At 35.9% G+C, this 18369-nt stretch overlaps 2 long non-coding RNA genes across 2 annotated transcripts in view; one reads left to right on the forward strand and one right to left on the reverse strand.

Annotated features, from left to right (window-relative positions):
* Window positions 1–18369, reverse strand: part of LOC130014438 (uncharacterized) — a 63961-nt gene that overhangs the window by 23585 nt on the left and 22007 nt on the right. The window lies entirely within an intron of this gene.
* LOC126808929 (uncharacterized) lies at window positions 14276–16458 on the forward strand. The gene is made up of 3 exons (XR_007674830.2): window positions 14276–14848; window positions 15332–15482; window positions 15802–16458. It is a non-coding gene; the product is annotated as an uncharacterized LOC126808929 (long non-coding RNA).

Below are 18369 nucleotides of genomic sequence, written 5' to 3' on the forward strand. Positions count from 1 at the left end.
TTTATTTATATGCTATTTGTTGCCAGAAAATATATTTTGTTACGAGTCTAATTCAAATTTAAAAATAAACAATGGGTCTGAGGCATATTTTATTGATATATAGAAATTAATGCAGTGTTCTCATTATGTGATAAAAGAGTGCCAGAAATGTCTCGAAATTCAGCCATTTGTGTATTTAGTATATCAAGTATATGCGTGTATTACAAAGCTCTGATTTGTGTGATTTGTGTACACCCCGCTCCCCCCCCCCTCCTCGTGTCACTATCATGTACATATCAATTCTGCTGCCAACCCACCCACGCGAACATGACTAAATTATGAAACATTGTCTAGTCGTTTGTATGTTACGACAAAACGAGGCCAGCGTGGCTCATTTGCTGCAGAACGGAAGGCCTTGCAAGGATTAGTGTCTAGTCGTTTGGATGGTACGAAAACCCGAGGTCAAAGTGGTTCCCCGTTGGCAGTGGTGAAGTATGGAAGGCCTAGCAAGGATCTGTGTCTAGTCGTTTCGATGGGACGAAAAACGCCCGTCCCCTCGTCCATGGTACAAGGATTAGTGCCTAGTCGCTTGGATGGTATGCAAAACAGAGGTCCCCGTTCTCTCCCTTTGTCTGTGGTTCTTGACCGAAGGCCCGACAACTAACTTTGCGTGCAGTTTTTTAGGTAGGACGAAAAATCGAAATCCTGTGTGCATATTGGCGTGCACGAAAAATAACCCTTTGCATTTGGAATTTTATGCACCCACCCCACCCTCGAACAACGCTTAACATAACATTTTGTTTTCACTACCTACATTGTAAAATTTGTTTGATTTCAGATGACTTAGCCCCGGTTTTTCACAGTGAAAGATTTTGATGAAACTTGACATGCATGTTTATAACCCAAAGATATGGTTCCTTTCGATATTTGCGCATATCGAATCGTAACTTCATGAATTATGGTCCCTGATTGTAAGAAAAATCACTTTATATTTTGCGTGTTCTCTATCTATCTCTCGGAAATGGAATATGGAAATACACAAGCTAGCTAGTGTATTACAGGTTGGTGGTGGTGGGGATGAGGTCTTCTATTTGCAATGATTTTTTGACTACAAAATATACGCTCTAACTCATTACTCAAACTTCAGCAAAAAAAAAGCGGAACGGAAACCCGATTTTATATATTCTTACAATAGCAACGCACTTCGGGATTAACTTAGAAATGGTTCCACTACTGATGTCTTCCGCCTTACTCCTGCCACAGTAGTGGCTTGTCCTACGGAGTTCCTTTCCGCAAGTTTTTTTTAGTCAAATGACTACAAAAAGGTTACTGGCCTATGTATAGCTCCCTTAATTTACACATAAACTGACCTAAAACTGCACTGCACATATAATAAACCAATTCCCATTGAAATAAAGGTGAAGCCGTACCGCATAATTATATGATTTGATGAAACCCAACTGCTACCTGAAGTTTCTCGCCTATCGAAGTTATAATATCCGCCGGTGTCATGGCGGCTCGCACATTATAAGAATCATTGCTTTGAAAATGTAGAACGCATTAACACAAAGAAAAACTGATGGGTAACTAGTTTAGTGGTCCAGTCTTCACTATAATTTGTGATAGAATTACTTATTTAAAAAAAACTGAATGATGTAAAAATAAAAATGGTTGGAGTGCCCAAGTTTAGATTTGTCGTTGATTTCATAAAGATGTTAGGATATAGAACGTTAAATACTGTGTGATTCAACATGGCGGCCGAGGGGTTTAATATGATATAAGTACGAAATACATGTACATGTAGTACCAAATGGTTTATATGTATGAGAGTCAAGGTTTGGACTAAATGTCTTGGGGAAGTAGGGGGCGACTAGCATGTGCCTCTCTTTAGTGGACCGATGTGAGATTGCCCATTGTATTAACTGGACGGGTAGGCCTATTCACCTTCAGTTATGTGTCAATGTCAAATAAGCGGCTTCGTATCAACACGGTCGGCTCTGGGCCGGTTTAATTCTACGTATCTCTCGTAGCTGAGAGAAAAAAGATTTTTTAGCCCAGAGAATATCTTACGTCAGAGTGGTTGTTGATTCATAGATTCTAATAACCCCTTTTGAAGTTTATATGAAAGCTTTGATATCTGCTATGCAGATCTAGTTAAGCTTTCATATTACATATGAAAGCTTATTGTTTCTGTTAAGATTATTAAGCTTTCATATTACATATGAAAGCTTATTGTTTCTGTTAAGATTATTATTGTTATTTTTTTTTTGTGTTTTGTCCACAAATCGGATTTCTCAGAATCTAACCATAGGATCGTTCTGAAAATTTTACCTATCCCCCCAAAAATTGGTGGTGGCTGTTGATTAAATATATTTTCAAAACGTTTTACGAATCCGAAATCACCGAATTTTACGAAGGAATGCATTTGACCTACAATGCTGTAACTCTGTGACTATTTGACCTATTTTACTAATTCTTTTTTCTTTGAGTATCTTAAAACATTTACTTCAAATCTGCAATTTCGGATTTTTTCATTTCGAAAATTCGTCGCTGTCATTTCGAACCGGAAGTTATTACCAATTTGACAACTTCTTTAATAGTTGTGCGATTTTCGTGAAATTTAGAATGTTAGTAGATCTTGCCAATGCGACTTCAATGATGTCCTTGGAAATTTTCTAAATTATCTCCCCTTGGTGAAATTAAGGATCAAAGTTTTCAAAAAAATCGTCGAAATATAGGTCAGAATGACCTAAAAAAAAAATTCGATACTAGACAAGTAATTACTGATTCGTACACAAAATATGGAGTTTGTCGATCGAACCGGAAGTGCCACCATCTTTAAACGTGAAAAATCAAAAAGGCTTTTTTGCTATTTTACTTACAGACTCGGGCGTCATATTTTCGGAATCCTGGAAGGAATACCTAAAAATCTATCGGATCAGAATTTTGATTTCGGTCACGTGATGGTCACCATTTTGAATTGAAAATGAAAAATAGAAGCAATTTGAAGGGCCGGGACTTTGGAACACAAGAACTCTCCTTCTAATTAAGCTAGAATGTTCAAACTTGGTGTAGGCGTTCACTAGGTCAATGTCATGATTGAGTTCAAAGATGAGCATTTTTTGCCTAGGGTAAGCAGAGATAAGCAAGCTGATTTGTTGATTCTTTAGGGCACGATGACATTGGTTATAATGAATGGAGGGCGATGAAACTCTTGTCAATCGAGAGGCTAATAGCTGGCCTGTTGTGTGAAATCATTGTATCATTTTTTATTCGAATTTCTCCTTTGATGTTTTCCGTGCCGACAAGGTTGTTTTCGAGTTTAGCTGGATTTGACTTCGCGCATGCGCTACGCTGGAACCAAAGGTACCATGAGTACTAAATTCCGGCGAGCAACTTTTCACGTTGGTACCTAGGTACCCTGAAAATTTCAAGGTGATACCTGCATTCGTTCAAGTCGTTTGTTCTTGTCACCTGCCTTTCGTCGTTTTTTTTCTAAGTCAATTTACGGCTTCCATGAGGGGAAAAAAGTGGAATTTCGCCGTGACACCGGCACCGATTGTCCGAAAACCATGAAATTTGGACACAATACGTCCATTACCACCCCGGACTCTGTGCATTACCCCCATTTTGATCCCATTAAAAAAAAAGAGTTTTAGCAAAAAAACGATTTTCGGAATTTAATATTGGTTTTAACCCTGTACCCAGACAAGATATAGATATTATTATAATCCCTATGAAATATTTTAATTATTTACTGCTATAATATGAATTATCACTTATTCCCCGTTAAATAAATATCGGTCACCGGGTGCAGCTGTACAACTTCAAGGACCCTGGCTTCAAGTCAATTTACGGCTTCCATGAGGGGAAAAAAGTGGAATTTCGCCGTGACACCGGCACCGATTGTCCGAAAACCATGAAATTTGGACACAATACGCCCATTACCACCCCGGACTCTGTGCCTTACTCCCATTTTGATCCGATTAAAAAAAAAAATGTTTTAGCAAAAAAACGATTTTCGGAATTTAATATTGGTTTTAATTAATTTTGAAATTGCAAATGCAAAGAGATTTTATCGCCTCTTCCGTATGTGATAGGTACTGGTACTATACACATTATCCTTAAAAGACAATTTTTTAAAATGACCGTAACGATGTATCGACACTAAAAACCGAAATCGCCTATTTTGACCTTTTTTGACTGCTGAGGCATCATTCCGGTGGTCCAAATCTCTGGAATTTCTAGCGGTTGGCTGCGCCGCGATGATATTTATCACATACTAAATTGAGAAAAATCCTCAGATATCAAGAACAATAAAAATTCGATAAAATACGGCAATTTTTTAAGCAAAAAACCTTTGATTGTTGGGGGCGGGTTTTGAATTTATTTTGAACGTTCTCGGAATCCAACACTCTTCTATTTTTAATATGTGATAGCTAGAATCCCAAGGTACATTCTGTGCATATTTGAAGGCAATCGGAGCACAGGAACGTTGCCTGGGCAGAGCAAATCAAAGGCTTCTTCGTCTTATGACCTTAAACACTGCGTATAAATTTAAAGTCAATCGGATATTAACAGCAAAAGGGGGGCGACGACAATATACGACCACATTTCAATGTGGGCCTATAAAAAGTAAATCATTGCCAATAGAAAAGACCCACCTTTCCCCCAACAACAACCATGTAATGCACTAGCTATAATGGGGATTTTTCTGGAACACAGCGAAATGGGTCTTTTAAAATGTTCACAAGTGTATCACAAGGAGGGTTTGCTTCTTCTCTATGGGACACCCGATACCACTTCTCAACGAGGAATTCAGTCACACAGCCAACACCATTTTGTATGTTTGTGTAATCTTTATTCAGTATAAATCAAGTAATACAAATAAAAAAATACTTGGATTGATGAAAACATAATTTTTGAGAGTTATTCATACATGTAGCATAATTGTTCTTATTTAAAAAATGTACATGATTACATGTTTGTCATAAACAACATTAAATAAACAATCATGTATCTTCACGATAACAGTAACAGTATAACAATTGTATGAAATATATTTTCCTTTATTTTTTTTTATTTTTAGAAAGGCCACTTCCTTGGTTTAAAATATATCATAAATTGTAGTTATCTAACATATACTTCCATGTATGTTTAGCTAACAGATTACCACGTCGCCTTATCTAACAGAGAGTAAATGGTATACAATATCAAATTATAATCTACCAGCATTACTTGTTTCAGTAATTTAATCGTGTGTTATTCTTGTATTTAAGTGAGAAGAGTGAATAAACTATCATGGGTTGAAACAAATATATTGGAGTAGAAATAAACATTGTATATTGGTTTGCAAATAAATAATTGGTACAGATAATGCAATGTCATACAACATACTTTTTGGATTCGGTACAAATACAACCTTTTTATCATCAATGAAAATAATGTGATTTCAAAGTAACGATGAATAAAAAAACATTGCTTATATAAAGTACATGTAATTGGGTTCATTTAATTCACTTTGTATCTATAATATACATGTAGTATTAAACAATAAATATATTGATTAATGCCAATTCTATACAAATCTCATAGTTGTATTCATGTTTTCTTTACCATAACAAGAAACAGTACAACAGATTTAGTAACAATATATTCCTTTCTACATCCGTCAGAGTGGTTGATGATTCATAGATTCTAATAACCCCTTTTGAAGTTTATATGAAAGCTTTGATATCTGCTATGCAGATCTAGTTAAGCTTTCATATTACATATGAAAGCTTATTGTTTCTGTTAAGATTATTATTGTTATTTTTTTTTTGTGTTTTGTCCACAAATCGGATTTCTCAGAATCTAACCACAGGATCGTTCTGAAACTTTTACCTATCCCCCCAAAAATGGGTGGTGGCTGTTGATTAAATATATTTTCAAAACGTTTTACGAATCCGAAATCACCGAATTTTACGAAGGAATGCATTTGACCTACAATGCTGTAACTTTGTGACTATTTGACCTATTTTACTAATTCTTTTTTCTTTGAGTATCTTGAAACATTTACTTCAAATCTGCAATTTCGGATTTTGGCATTTCGAAAATTCGTCGCTGTCATTTCGAACCGGAAGTTATTACCAATTTGACAACTTCTTTAATAGTTGTGCGATTTTCGTGAAATTTAGAATGTTAGTAGATCTTGCCAATGCGACTTCAATGATGTCCTTGTAAATTTTCTAAATTATCTCCCCTTGGTGAAATTAAGGATCAAAGTTTTCAAAAAAATCGTCGAAATATAGGTCAGAATGACCTAAAAAAAAAATTTGATACTAGACAAGTAATTACTGATTCGTACACAAAATATGGAGTTTGTCGATCGAACCGGAAGTGCCACCATCTTTAAACGTGAAAAATCAAAAAGGCTTTTTTGCTATTTTACTTACAGACTCGGGCGTCATATTTTCGGAATCCTGGAAGGAATGCCTAAAAATCTATCGGATCAGAATTTTGATTTCGGTCACGTGATGGTCACCATTTTGAATTGAAAATGAAAAATAGAAGCAATTTGAAGGGCCGGGACTTTGGAACACAAGAACTCTCCTTCTAATTAAGCTAGAATGTTCAAACTTGGTGTAGGCGTTCACTAGGTCAATGTCATGATTGAGTTCAAAGATGAGCATTTTTTGCCTAGGGTAAGCAGAGATAAGCAAGCTGATTTGTTGATTCTTTAGGGCACGATGACATTGGTTATAATGAATGGAGGGCGATGAAACTCTTGTCAATCGAGAGGCTAATAGCTGGCCTGTTGTGTGAAATCATTGTATCATTTTTTGAAAATGTCCGGGGTAGCCGAAAAAAGGAGATCGAAATCCAAAAAGTCGTATTTTTACGATTTGGGGCATTTTTAGAGGTCGTGTAAAGTAAAATAAAGCATGCATATACATATATTATTGATATTAAATATATCATAAAAATTTGGACACAATACGCCCATTACCACCCCGGACTCTGTGCCTTACCCCCATTTTGATCCCATTAAAAAAAAAGAGTTTTAGCAAAAAAACGATTTTCGGAATTTAATATTGGTTTTAACCCTGTACCCAGACAAGATATACATATTATTATAATCCCTATGAAATATTTTAATTATTTACTGCTATAATATGAATTATCACTTATTCCCCGTTAAATAAATATCGGTCACCTGGTGCAGCTGTACAACTTCAAGGACCCTGGCTTCAAGTCAATTTACGGCTTCCATGAGGGGAAAAAAGTGGAATTTCGCCGTGACACCGGCACCGATTGTCCGAAAACCATGAAATTTTGACACAATACGCCCATTACCACCCCGGACTCTGTGCCTTACTCCCATTTTAGCAAAAAAACGATTTTCGGAATTTAATATTGGTTTTAATTAATTTTGAAATTGCAAATGCAAAGAGATTTTATCGCCTCTTCCGTATGTGATAGGTATTGGTACTATACACATTATCCTTAAAAGACAATTTTTTAAAATGACCGTAACGATGTATCGACACTAGAAACCGAAATCGCCTATTTTGACCTTTTTTAACTGCTGAGGCATCCTTCCGGTGGTCCAAATCTCTGGAATTTCTAGCGGTTGGCTGCGCCGCGATGATATTTATCACATATTAAATTGGGAAAATCCTCAGATATCAAGAACAATAAAAATTCGATAAAATACGGCAATTTTTTAAGCAAAAAACCTTTGATTGTTGGGGGTGGGTTTTGAATTTATTTTGAACGTTCTCGGAATCCAACACTCTTCTATTTTTAATATGTGATAACTAAGATCCCAAGGTACATTCTGTGCAAATTTGAAGGCAATCGGACCACAGGAACGTTGCCTGGACAGAGCAAATCAACCCGGTCGCGAAAATTTACTCATACTTCAAAGTGATTATCATGTTGTGTTATGATCGCCATGTTAGATCAATCTGAGTCTCTGATCCACCGTCATCTACCAAACCACTCCGAAATATACCCAAAATCCCAAAATCGACCGTAATTTCTTTTTACTTCGCGCATGTGCCACGCTGGAACCAAAAGTACGTTGACTACCAAATTACGGCGAGGAACCTTTCACGTTGGTACCTAGGTGCACTGAAAACTTCAAGGCGATACCTGTATTCGTTCAGATCGTTTGTTCTTGACACGGTTCCTGCCGTTCGTTTTTTCCGCCATTTACGGCTTCTGTAATGGCGAAAAAAGTGGAATTTCGCAATTCCAAATGCAAAGGGATCTTATCGCCTCCTCCGTATGTGATTGCTATTAGTACTATACACATTATCCGTAAAAGACATTTTTTTTTAAAATGAGCGCAACAACAGAAACCGAAATCGACTATTTTGTCTTTATCATACATTAAATATTATATGCCATCGGTTAATTTTTATACGCCCACATTGAAATGTGGTCGTATATTGTCGTCGCCGCCGTCCGGACGGCTAAAGTTAATATCCGATTACTTTAAATTTATACACAGTGTTTAAGGTCATGAGAGGAAGAAGCCTACTGATTTTAAGCGATTTCCGATAATTACTGTCAGAATTATGGTCCTTGACCACTTCAAAAAATCTTGTGCACGCTCTAGAGGTTAAATTCAATATCCGATTGACTTTAAATTTATACACAGTGTTTAAGGTCATGAGATGAAGAAGCCAATTGCTTTTCAGCGATTTCCGATAATTACTGTCAGAGTTATGGCCCTTCATCACTTAAAATAAATCTTGTGGATGCTCTAGAGGCCAAAGCTAATGTCCGATTGACTTTAAATTTATACACAGTGGTTAAGGTCATGAGACGAAGTAGGCGATTGATTTTCAGCGATATCTAATATTTACTGCCAGAGATGTGGCCCTGATCACTTCAAAATATCTTGTGGACGCTCTAGAGGCCAAAGTTAATATCCGATTGACTTTCAATTTATGCGCAGTGTTTAAGGTCATGACACGAAGATGCCTACAGTATTGATTTTCAGCGATATCTGATATTTACAGCCATTTCCGATAATTACCGTCAGAGTTATTGCCCTTGATCACTTTAAAAAATCTTGTGGACGCTCTAGAGGCTAAATTCAATATCCGATTGCCTTTAAATTTATACAGTGTTTAAGGTCATGAGATGAAGAAGCCAATTGATTTTCAGCGATTTCCGATTGAATCCATTGAAAATCACACCTAACGCTAAAACTAAAGGCAAGAAACGGGCCGGTTTACATTGAAGCACAACTAATTCCTGTCCTGCGTACTCTGTATATAATATACGGTTTTCTAAATATGCCTTGGATGGTAGCCACAAGTCGACAATTTTTGTTTTGTATTTTTCCCATTTTGTTCATAAGGTAAATGTAACTTTTCAGATACCTGATGACATTTATACTTATTGTTTCAATAGATTCTAATAACCCCCATTGCAGTTAATATGAAAGCTTTCATATCTGCTATGCAGATCTAGTTATTATTATTTTTTTTTTGTGTTTTGTCCACAAATCGGATTTCTCAGAATCTAACCATAGGATCGTTCTGAAACTTTTACCTATCCCCCCAAAAATTGGTGGTGGCTGTTGATTAAATATATTTTCAAAACGTTTTACGAATCCGAAATCACCGAATTTTACGAAGGAATGCATTTGACCTACAATGCTGTAACTCTCTGACTATTTGACCTATTTTACTAATTCTTTTTTCTTTGAGTATCTTGAAACATTTACTTCAAATCTGCAATTTCGGATTTTTTCATTTCGAAAATTCGTCGCTGTCATTTCGAACCGGAAGTTATTACCAATTTGACAACTTCTTTAATAGTTGTGCGATTTTCGTGAAATTTAGAATGTTAGTAGATCTTGCCAATGCGACTTCAATGATGTCCTTGGAAATTTTCTAAATTATCTCCCCTTGGTGAAATTAAGGTTCAAAGTTTTCAAAAAAATCGTCGAAATATAGGTCAGAATGACCTAAAAAAAAAATTCGATACTAGACAAGTAATTACTGATTCGTACACAAAATATGGAGTTTGTCGATCGAACCGGAAGTGCCACCATCTTTAAACGTGAAAAATCAAAAAGGCTTTTTTGCTATTTTACTTACAGACTCGGGCGTCATATTTTCGGAATCCTGGAAGGAATACCTAAAAATCTATCGGATCAGAATTTTGATTTCGGTCACGTGATGGTCACCATTTTGAATTGAAAATGAAAAATAGAAGCAATTTGAAGGGCCGGGACTTTGGAACACAAGAACTCTCCTTCTAATTAAGCTAGAATGTTCAAACTTGGTGTAGGCGTTCACTAGGTCAATGTCATGATTGAGTTCAAAGATGAGCATTTTTTGCCTAGGGTAAGCAGAGATAAGCAAGCTGATTTGTTGATTCTTTAGGGCACGATGACATTGGTTATAATGAATGGAGGGCGATGAAACTCTTGTCAATCGAGAGGCTAATAGCTGGCCTGTTGTGTGAAATCATTGTATCATTTTTTATTCGAATTTCTCCTTTGATGTTTTCCGTGCCGACAAGGTTGTTTTCGAGTTTAGCTGGATTTGACTTCGCGCATGCGCTACGCTGGAACCAAAGGTACCATGAGTACTAAATTCCGGCGAGCAACTTTTCACGTTGGTACCTAGGTACCCTGAAAATTTCAAGGTGATACCTGCATTCGTTCAAGTCGTTTGTTCTTGTCACCTGCCTTTCGTCGTTTTTTTTCTAAGTCAATTTACGGCTTCCATGAGGGGAAAAAAGTGGAATTTCGCCGTGACACCGGCACCGATTGTCCGAAAACCATGAAATTTGGACACAATACGTCCATTACCACCCCGGACTCTGTGCCTTACCCCCATTTTGATCCCATTAAAAAAAAAGAGTTTTAGCAAAAAAACGATTTTCGGAATTTAATATTGGTTTTAACCCTGTACCCAGACAAGATATAGATATTATTATAATCCCTATGAAATATTTTAATTATTTACTGCTATAATATGAATTATCACTTATTCCCCGTTAAATAAATATCGGTCACCGGGTGCAGCTGTACAACTTCAAGGACCCTGGCTTCAAGTCAATTTACGGCTTCCATGAGGGGAAAAAAGTGGAATTTCGCCGTGACACCGGCACCGATTGTCCGAAAACCATGAAATTTGGACACAATACGCCCATTACCACCCCGGACTCTGTGCCTTACTCCCATTTTGATCCGATTAAAAAAAAAAAGTTTTAGCAAAAAAACGATTTTCGGAATTTAATATTGGTTTTAATTAATTTTGAAATTGCAAATGCAAAGAGATTTTATCGCCTCTTCCGTATGTGATAGGTACTGGTACTATACACATTATCCTTAAAAGACAATTTTTTAAAATGACCGTAACGATGTATCGACACTAGAAACCGAAATCGCCTATTTTGACCTTTTTTGACTGCTGAGGCATCATTCCGGTGGTCCAAATCTCTGGAATTTCTAGCGGTTGGCTGCGCCGCGATGATATTTATCACATACTAAATTGAGAAAAATCCTCAGATATCAAGAACAATAAAAATTCGATAAAATACGGCAATTTTTTAAGCAAAAAACCTTTGATTGTTGGGGGCGGGTTTTGAATTTATTTTGAACGTTCTCGGAATCCAACACTCTTCTTTTTTTAATATGTGATAGCTAGAATCCCAAGGTACATTCTGTGCATATTTGAAGGCAATCGGAGCACAGGAACGTTGCCTGGGCAGAGCAAATCAAAGGCTTCTTCGTCTTATGACCTTAAACACTGCGTATAAATTTAAAGTCAATCGGATATTAACAGTAAAAGGGGGGTGACGACAATATACGACCACATTTCAATGTGGGCCTATAAAAAGTAAATCATTGCCAATAGAAAAGACCCACCTTTCCCCCAACAACAACCATGTAATGCACTAGCTATAATGGGGATTTTTCTGGAACACAGCGAAATGGGTCTTTTAAAATGTTCACAAGTGTATCACAAGGAGGGTTTGCTTCTTCTCTATGGGACACCCGATACCACTTCTCAACGAGGAATTCCGTCACACAGCCAACACCATTTTGTATGTTTGTGTAATCTTTATTCAGTATAAATCAAGTAATACAAATAAAAAAATACTTGGATTGATGAAAACATAATTTTTGAGAGTTATTCATACATGTAGCATAATTGTTCTTATTTAAAAAATGTACATGATTACATGTTTGTCATAAACAACATTAAATAAACAACCATGTTTCTTCACGATAACAGTAACAGTATAACAATTGTATGAAATATATTTTCCTTTATTTTTAGAAAGGCCACTTCCTTGGTTTAAAATATATCATAAATTGTAGTTATCTAACATATACTTCCATGTATGTTTATCTAACAGATTACCACGTCGCCTTATCTAACAGAGAGTAAATGGTATACAATATCAAATTATAATCTACCAGCATTACTTGTTTCAGTAATTTAATCGTGTGTTATTCTTGTATTTAAGTGAGAAGAGTGAATAAACTATCATGGGTTGAAACAAATATATTGGAGTAGAAATAAACATTGTATATTGGTTTGCAAATAAATAATTGGTACAGATAATGCAATGTCATACAACATACCTTTTTGGATTCGGTACAAATACAACCTTTTTATCATCAATGAAAATAATGTGATTTCAAAGTAACGATGAATAAAAAAACATTGCTTATATAAAGTACATGTAATTGGGTTCATTTAATTCACTTTGTATCTATAATATACATGTAGTATTAAACAATAAATATATTGATTAATGCCAATTCTATACAAATCTCATAGTTGTATTCATGTTTTCTTTACCATAACAAGAAACAGTACAACAGATTTAGTAACAATATATTCCTTTCTACATCCGTCAGAGTGGTTGATGATTCATAGATTCTAATAACCCCTTTTGAAGTTTATATGAAAGCTTTGATATCTGCTATGCAGATCTAGTTAAGCTTTCATATTACATATGAAAGCTTATTGTTTCTGTTAAGATTATTATTGTTATTTTTTTTTTGTGTTTTGTCCACAAATCGGATTTCTCAGAATCTAACCATAGGATCGTTCTGAAACTTTTACCTATCCCCCCAAAAATGGGTGGTGGCTGTTGATTAAATATATTTTCAAAACGTTTTACGAATCCGAAATCACCGAATTTTACGAAGGAATGCATTTGACCTACAATGCTGTAACTTTGTGACTATTTGACCTATTTTACTAATTCTTTTTTCTTTGAGTATCTTGAAACATTTACTTCAAATCTGCAATTTCGGATTTTTTCATTTCGAAAATTCGTCGCTGTCATTTCGAACCGGAAGTTATTACCAATTTGACAACTTCTTTAATAGTTGTGCGATTTTCGTGAAATTTAGAATGTTAGTAGATCTTGCCAATGCGACTTCAATGATGTCCTTGGAAATTTTCTAAATTATCTCCCCTTGGTGAAATTAAGGATCAAAGTTTTCAAAAAAATCGTCGAAATATAGGTCAGAATGACCTAAAAAAAAAATTCGATACTAGACAAGTAATTACTGATTCGTACACAAAATATGGAGTTTGTCGATCGAACCGGAAGTGCCACCATCTTTAAACGTGAAAAATCAAAAAGGCTTTTTTGCTATTTTACTTACAGACTCGGGCGTCATATTTTCGGAATCCTAGAAGGAATGTCTAAAAATCTATCGGATCAGAATTTTAATTTCGGTCACGTGATGGTCACCATTTTGAATTGAAAATGAAAAATAGAAGCAATTTGAAGGGCCGGGACTTTGGAACACAAGAACTCTCCTTCTAATTAAGCTAGAATGTTCAAACTTGGTGTAGGCGTTCACTAGGTCAATGTCATGATTGAGTTCAAAGATGAGCATTTTTTGCCTAGGGTAAGCAGAGATAAGCAAGCTGATTTGTTGATTCTTTAGGGCACGATGACATTGGTTATAATGAATGGAGGGCGATGAAACTCTTGTCAATCGAGAGGCTAATAGCTGGCCTGTTGTGTGAAATCATTGTATCATTTTTTGAAAATGTCCGGGGTAGCCGAAAAAAGGAGATCGAAATCCAAAAAGTCGTATTTTTACGATTTGGGGCATTTTTAGAGGTCGTGTAAAGTAAAATAAAGCATGCATATACATATATTATTGATATTAAATATATCATATAAAAAACTAAACAATGAATCAGCTGTCATTGACAGATTTTATATTATAAGCATGGTCAGTGGAAGGTCAGCGTATTGTCTAACTTGAACTCACTGACTCCGTAACATTATTGTGGGTGTGGTATAAGCTGAATTTGATGAGATGCACATATCTCGTATGACTATTTGGTACTTACAGTGTTAGACTTTGTCGTAACGTAAATCAAATTTACGCTGTATTATTCATTACCAAGGATTTAGAAAGGAACGAGAACAATTATTTACAAAATCTCGCTGGGATAAATTCCGTGAATGTGCCCATGAATGGCTAAAACTTGATGGGCGAGCGAAATGGATAGCTGAACAGGCGACTTCGGGTGATATAATCAAACAAGGAATTTATCGACGCGCCAAAAGATACTGGATTTCACCCAACATGCTACAGGCCTTTTACAGACAAATTCCGAATTGGGTCTGCCCGTAATCGTATAGATAAAGAAAAATTAAAATCCCCGGCTACAATCCAACCAGGGAATAGCGGGAGTGTAGACGATCTGGGACCTAGCTCTCCAAACAAATTACGCTCCTGAAGCAAAAAGAAAGAGTAAATCGGTGCTGCCTGTTGTGTGTATTATATGTAAAAAACGTGACAGATTTGTCACTGTTGGAGAAAATAGGAAGAAGGATGTATTAACACAGACTCAGACCCAAACAGGCTCAGGTAGGCCTAATGTTAATATTATGTTACTTACTAAATTTATAATTATTACTAATAAATATTAAATATATTCATCCTACAGTTTTTAATTATTGTGTTGTTGTTTTTGTTGTAAATGGAATCAGAAGTGCTACTGCAATCACTGTAAAATTGTTATGAAGCTAGCCATTAAAGCCCTTTACCCCATTTGTTGATTTGGCACAGTCATTGGTTAAAGTGTTGCACATTTGCTTGCACAAGGGATGAAACATAGAGAAGTTAACTTGTTTTTTATTTTCTTGGCCCACTTGTAGGTGCCTTGCTAAGACGATCTGTCTCTAGACCATTTCCGCTCACACAAAGGATCTGAACTAAACCGCATGCCAGAGTTGACCAGCCAGGTACATGTACATGTAGGCCTCAAAGTGACATTCCCTCCCCCACCCTTGAGCACAAACAACATTCAACGCTATATGGTGTATAATTTGTTTGCAAATTTGTTTGTAGGCCAACTGTTGAAAGCTGCTGAATTGAAAGAGGATGAAGATATTTTAAGGCATATCAGAGGGCAAGATTGTGTGGCCATTGAGGTCAGATATCACCAAAAATGTTATAGGCAATATACATGTACTGAATTTCTTAGACAGTTATCAGAAAGGTAAATATTTGTGATGTTTTTTTTATTTGTATTCTCCGCCTTCTTGCCACTGGTATTATTCAAATAAAACTGAACCATTGGTGAGTCCTGAAATTACTATGTTTTTGTCCAGTGGACGTTAAACCGCAATTCTCCTCTCTATCTCTCCTTGTACTGCTAATGCCTTCCTGTCTTCATTAGCTGGTTTCTGCATGAAAATAAGATGTTAACCCCTGTTTAAGTGTCTTTTTCCTCTGTTGTACGAAATTAATGAGAGTAAACCAAGCTCCAGAATTTTGTTTTAATTGTGTACATGTATATGTTTATTTATATTTTTCAGCAAAGATGACTAGCCCTCCGTCGAATATTAAACCACATACAATATATTATGTGAAGATGTCATAAGAGAAAGAATCATAAATGGCCAGCAAAGTTGTCTTGTACAGAGAGAGAGAGAGAGAGAGAGAAATGGGGTTTAACGTCCACTCAACACAAACTAGGTCATTTTGGGACTAACATACGGTTTCAATTTTATTTCAATAATTCGCTTGCGCGTATGGGTCTTTAGCAGTGAGAGGAAACCGGAGTGCCCGGAGGAAACCCACGAGGTTGAGAAGACGCCTCTATCTCCATGCCACATACGCTCACACCTGGGATCAAAGCCACAGCCACAAGCCAGAGGTGACCGACCAGCTAGAGGTCGAAGCGCGGCACTCTAGGCCATCCCAACCCCCCTTTCTTGTACAGACCTGTGCATGTGTAGTCAATGTGAAAATGAAAAAAAAAACTGTTAAAGAGACCGAATTTGATGTTAATACATTTAGTGACAGTGATGATGATAATGAAGATTAACTTTGATGACATTTGATGTGCAGAGTAACTGTTTAATTTTGATTTTCAATGATTGTTTCACTTTAATAAATAATTTCACAACTGTTCATCCTGTTTTCTAACCTTTCCCTTCATTCCAGCCCAGATACACAATTATTTTTTTAAACTTATATCTACATGTATGTTTGTAATTTGACCATTAATCATATCCGAAATAGTAGTTCACAGCTACATTACAGTTGTAAAAATACTGTAGTGGCTAATTGAAAGGGAACATGTATGTGGGTTTAGAATGTTTATCTTAGTGGAAAAAAATCATGTGGTTCAATGCTTATAAAGTGCTACTGATCTCCATTATTTCAAAAGCATATCACTCAACTACTGTCAAACATATCCCCTGGCTAGAATATGCTACAAATCGACTCTAGCATGTTCCATACAAGCGATAATTTCTGAGCAAACATCCAACAACCAACCCTAACAGGCCCTTGAGATCCAACAAACAAAATAATTATTGGGCTTGTTTGCCCACACCTGGTCTTATGATTCATACAAGACCTGATAGTCTATCAATTACAGGCATTTGACAGAAAGGGAGATAATTCTTTTTTACCGTTAATGGATTTCCACAATTCTTTATTCACCCATGACATTTGTGTTTTGAGCATTTTTATTTACATCAAAATCTGTCCAATAAACTATTCATTGCCAAGGATGAAGGCATGAGGTGTTTTACCAACTATTTAATTTTATGTCAACTTCAGAATTGTTAGTACACAAATAGCATTTATTTGACAATTTTGACGAATTTCATCTGGCCCTAAATCAATAAATTGCAAACATTTTGCTTGGAACTCCCAGATTTTGTCTTCCTGGCATCATAAGCTTTCCAAAAATGTATAGTTTTTCTTTTATGGAAGACCGTGTAGCGGAGTTGTGTTTCTAAGCTAGCTAGAAATTTTGGCTGCAGGCCTACACCTCCCAAGCTAAATTTCCCTCATGTCATCCTGTATAGCAAAGGCATATGCCTGTCTTAATTAACCCAGTACTAAACACAATTTACTTGTTTAATTTTTCCAGCATTTTTCAGGATAGCTGATGGGATGCGGGTCAAGTTATGCCACTTGTCTATTTAATTATTTACCAGTGAAAAATCGAATTAACTTCACCAAATTTTTACTCATTATAATGATTTTTTTTTCTGTTCATATTATTTCTATGACATGTGACAGTGACTGTGAATATGAAAGCTTTAATATCTGCTTAGCAGATCTAGTTAAGCTTTCATATTACATATGAAAGCTTATTGTTTCTGTTAAGATTATTATTGTTATTTTTTTTTTGTGTTTTGTCCACAAATCGGATTTCTCAGAATCTAACCATAGGATCGTTCTGAAACTTTTACCTATCCCCCCAAAAATGGGTGGTGGCTGTTGATTAAATATATTTTCAAAACGTTTTACGAATCCGAAATCACCGAATTTTACGAAGGAATGCATTTGACCTACAATGCTGTAACTTTGTGACTATTTGACCTATTTTACTAATTCTTTTTTCTTTGAGTATCTTGAAACATTTACTTCAAATCTGCAATTTCGGATTTTGGCATTTCGAAAATTCGTCGCTGTCATTTCGAACCGGAAGTTATTACAAATTTGACAACTTCTTTAATAGTTGTGCGATTTTCGTGAAATTTAGAATGTTAGTAGATCTTGCCAATGCGACTTCAATGATGTCCTTGGAAATTTTCTAAATTATCTCCCCTTGGTGAAATTAAGGATCAAAGTTTTCAAAAAAATCGTCGAAATATAGGTCAGAATGACTTAAAAAAAAAATTCGATACTAGACAAGTAATTACTGATTCGTACACAAAATATGGAGTTTGTCGATCGAACCGGAAGTGCCACCATCTTTAAACGTGAAAAATCAAAAAGGCTTTTTTGCTATTTTACTTACAGACTCGGGCGTCATATTTTCGGAATCCTGGAAGGAATGCCTAAAAATCTATCGGATCAGAATTTTGATTTCGGTCACGTGATGGTCACCATTTTGAATTGAAAATGAAAAATAGAAGCAA

The sequence above is a fragment of the Patella vulgata genome, chromosome 1 (assembly GCF_932274485.2).
Source record: "Patella vulgata chromosome 1, xgPatVulg1.2, whole genome shotgun sequence".
Taxonomy (NCBI): Eukaryota; Metazoa; Mollusca; class Gastropoda; family Patellidae; genus Patella; species Patella vulgata.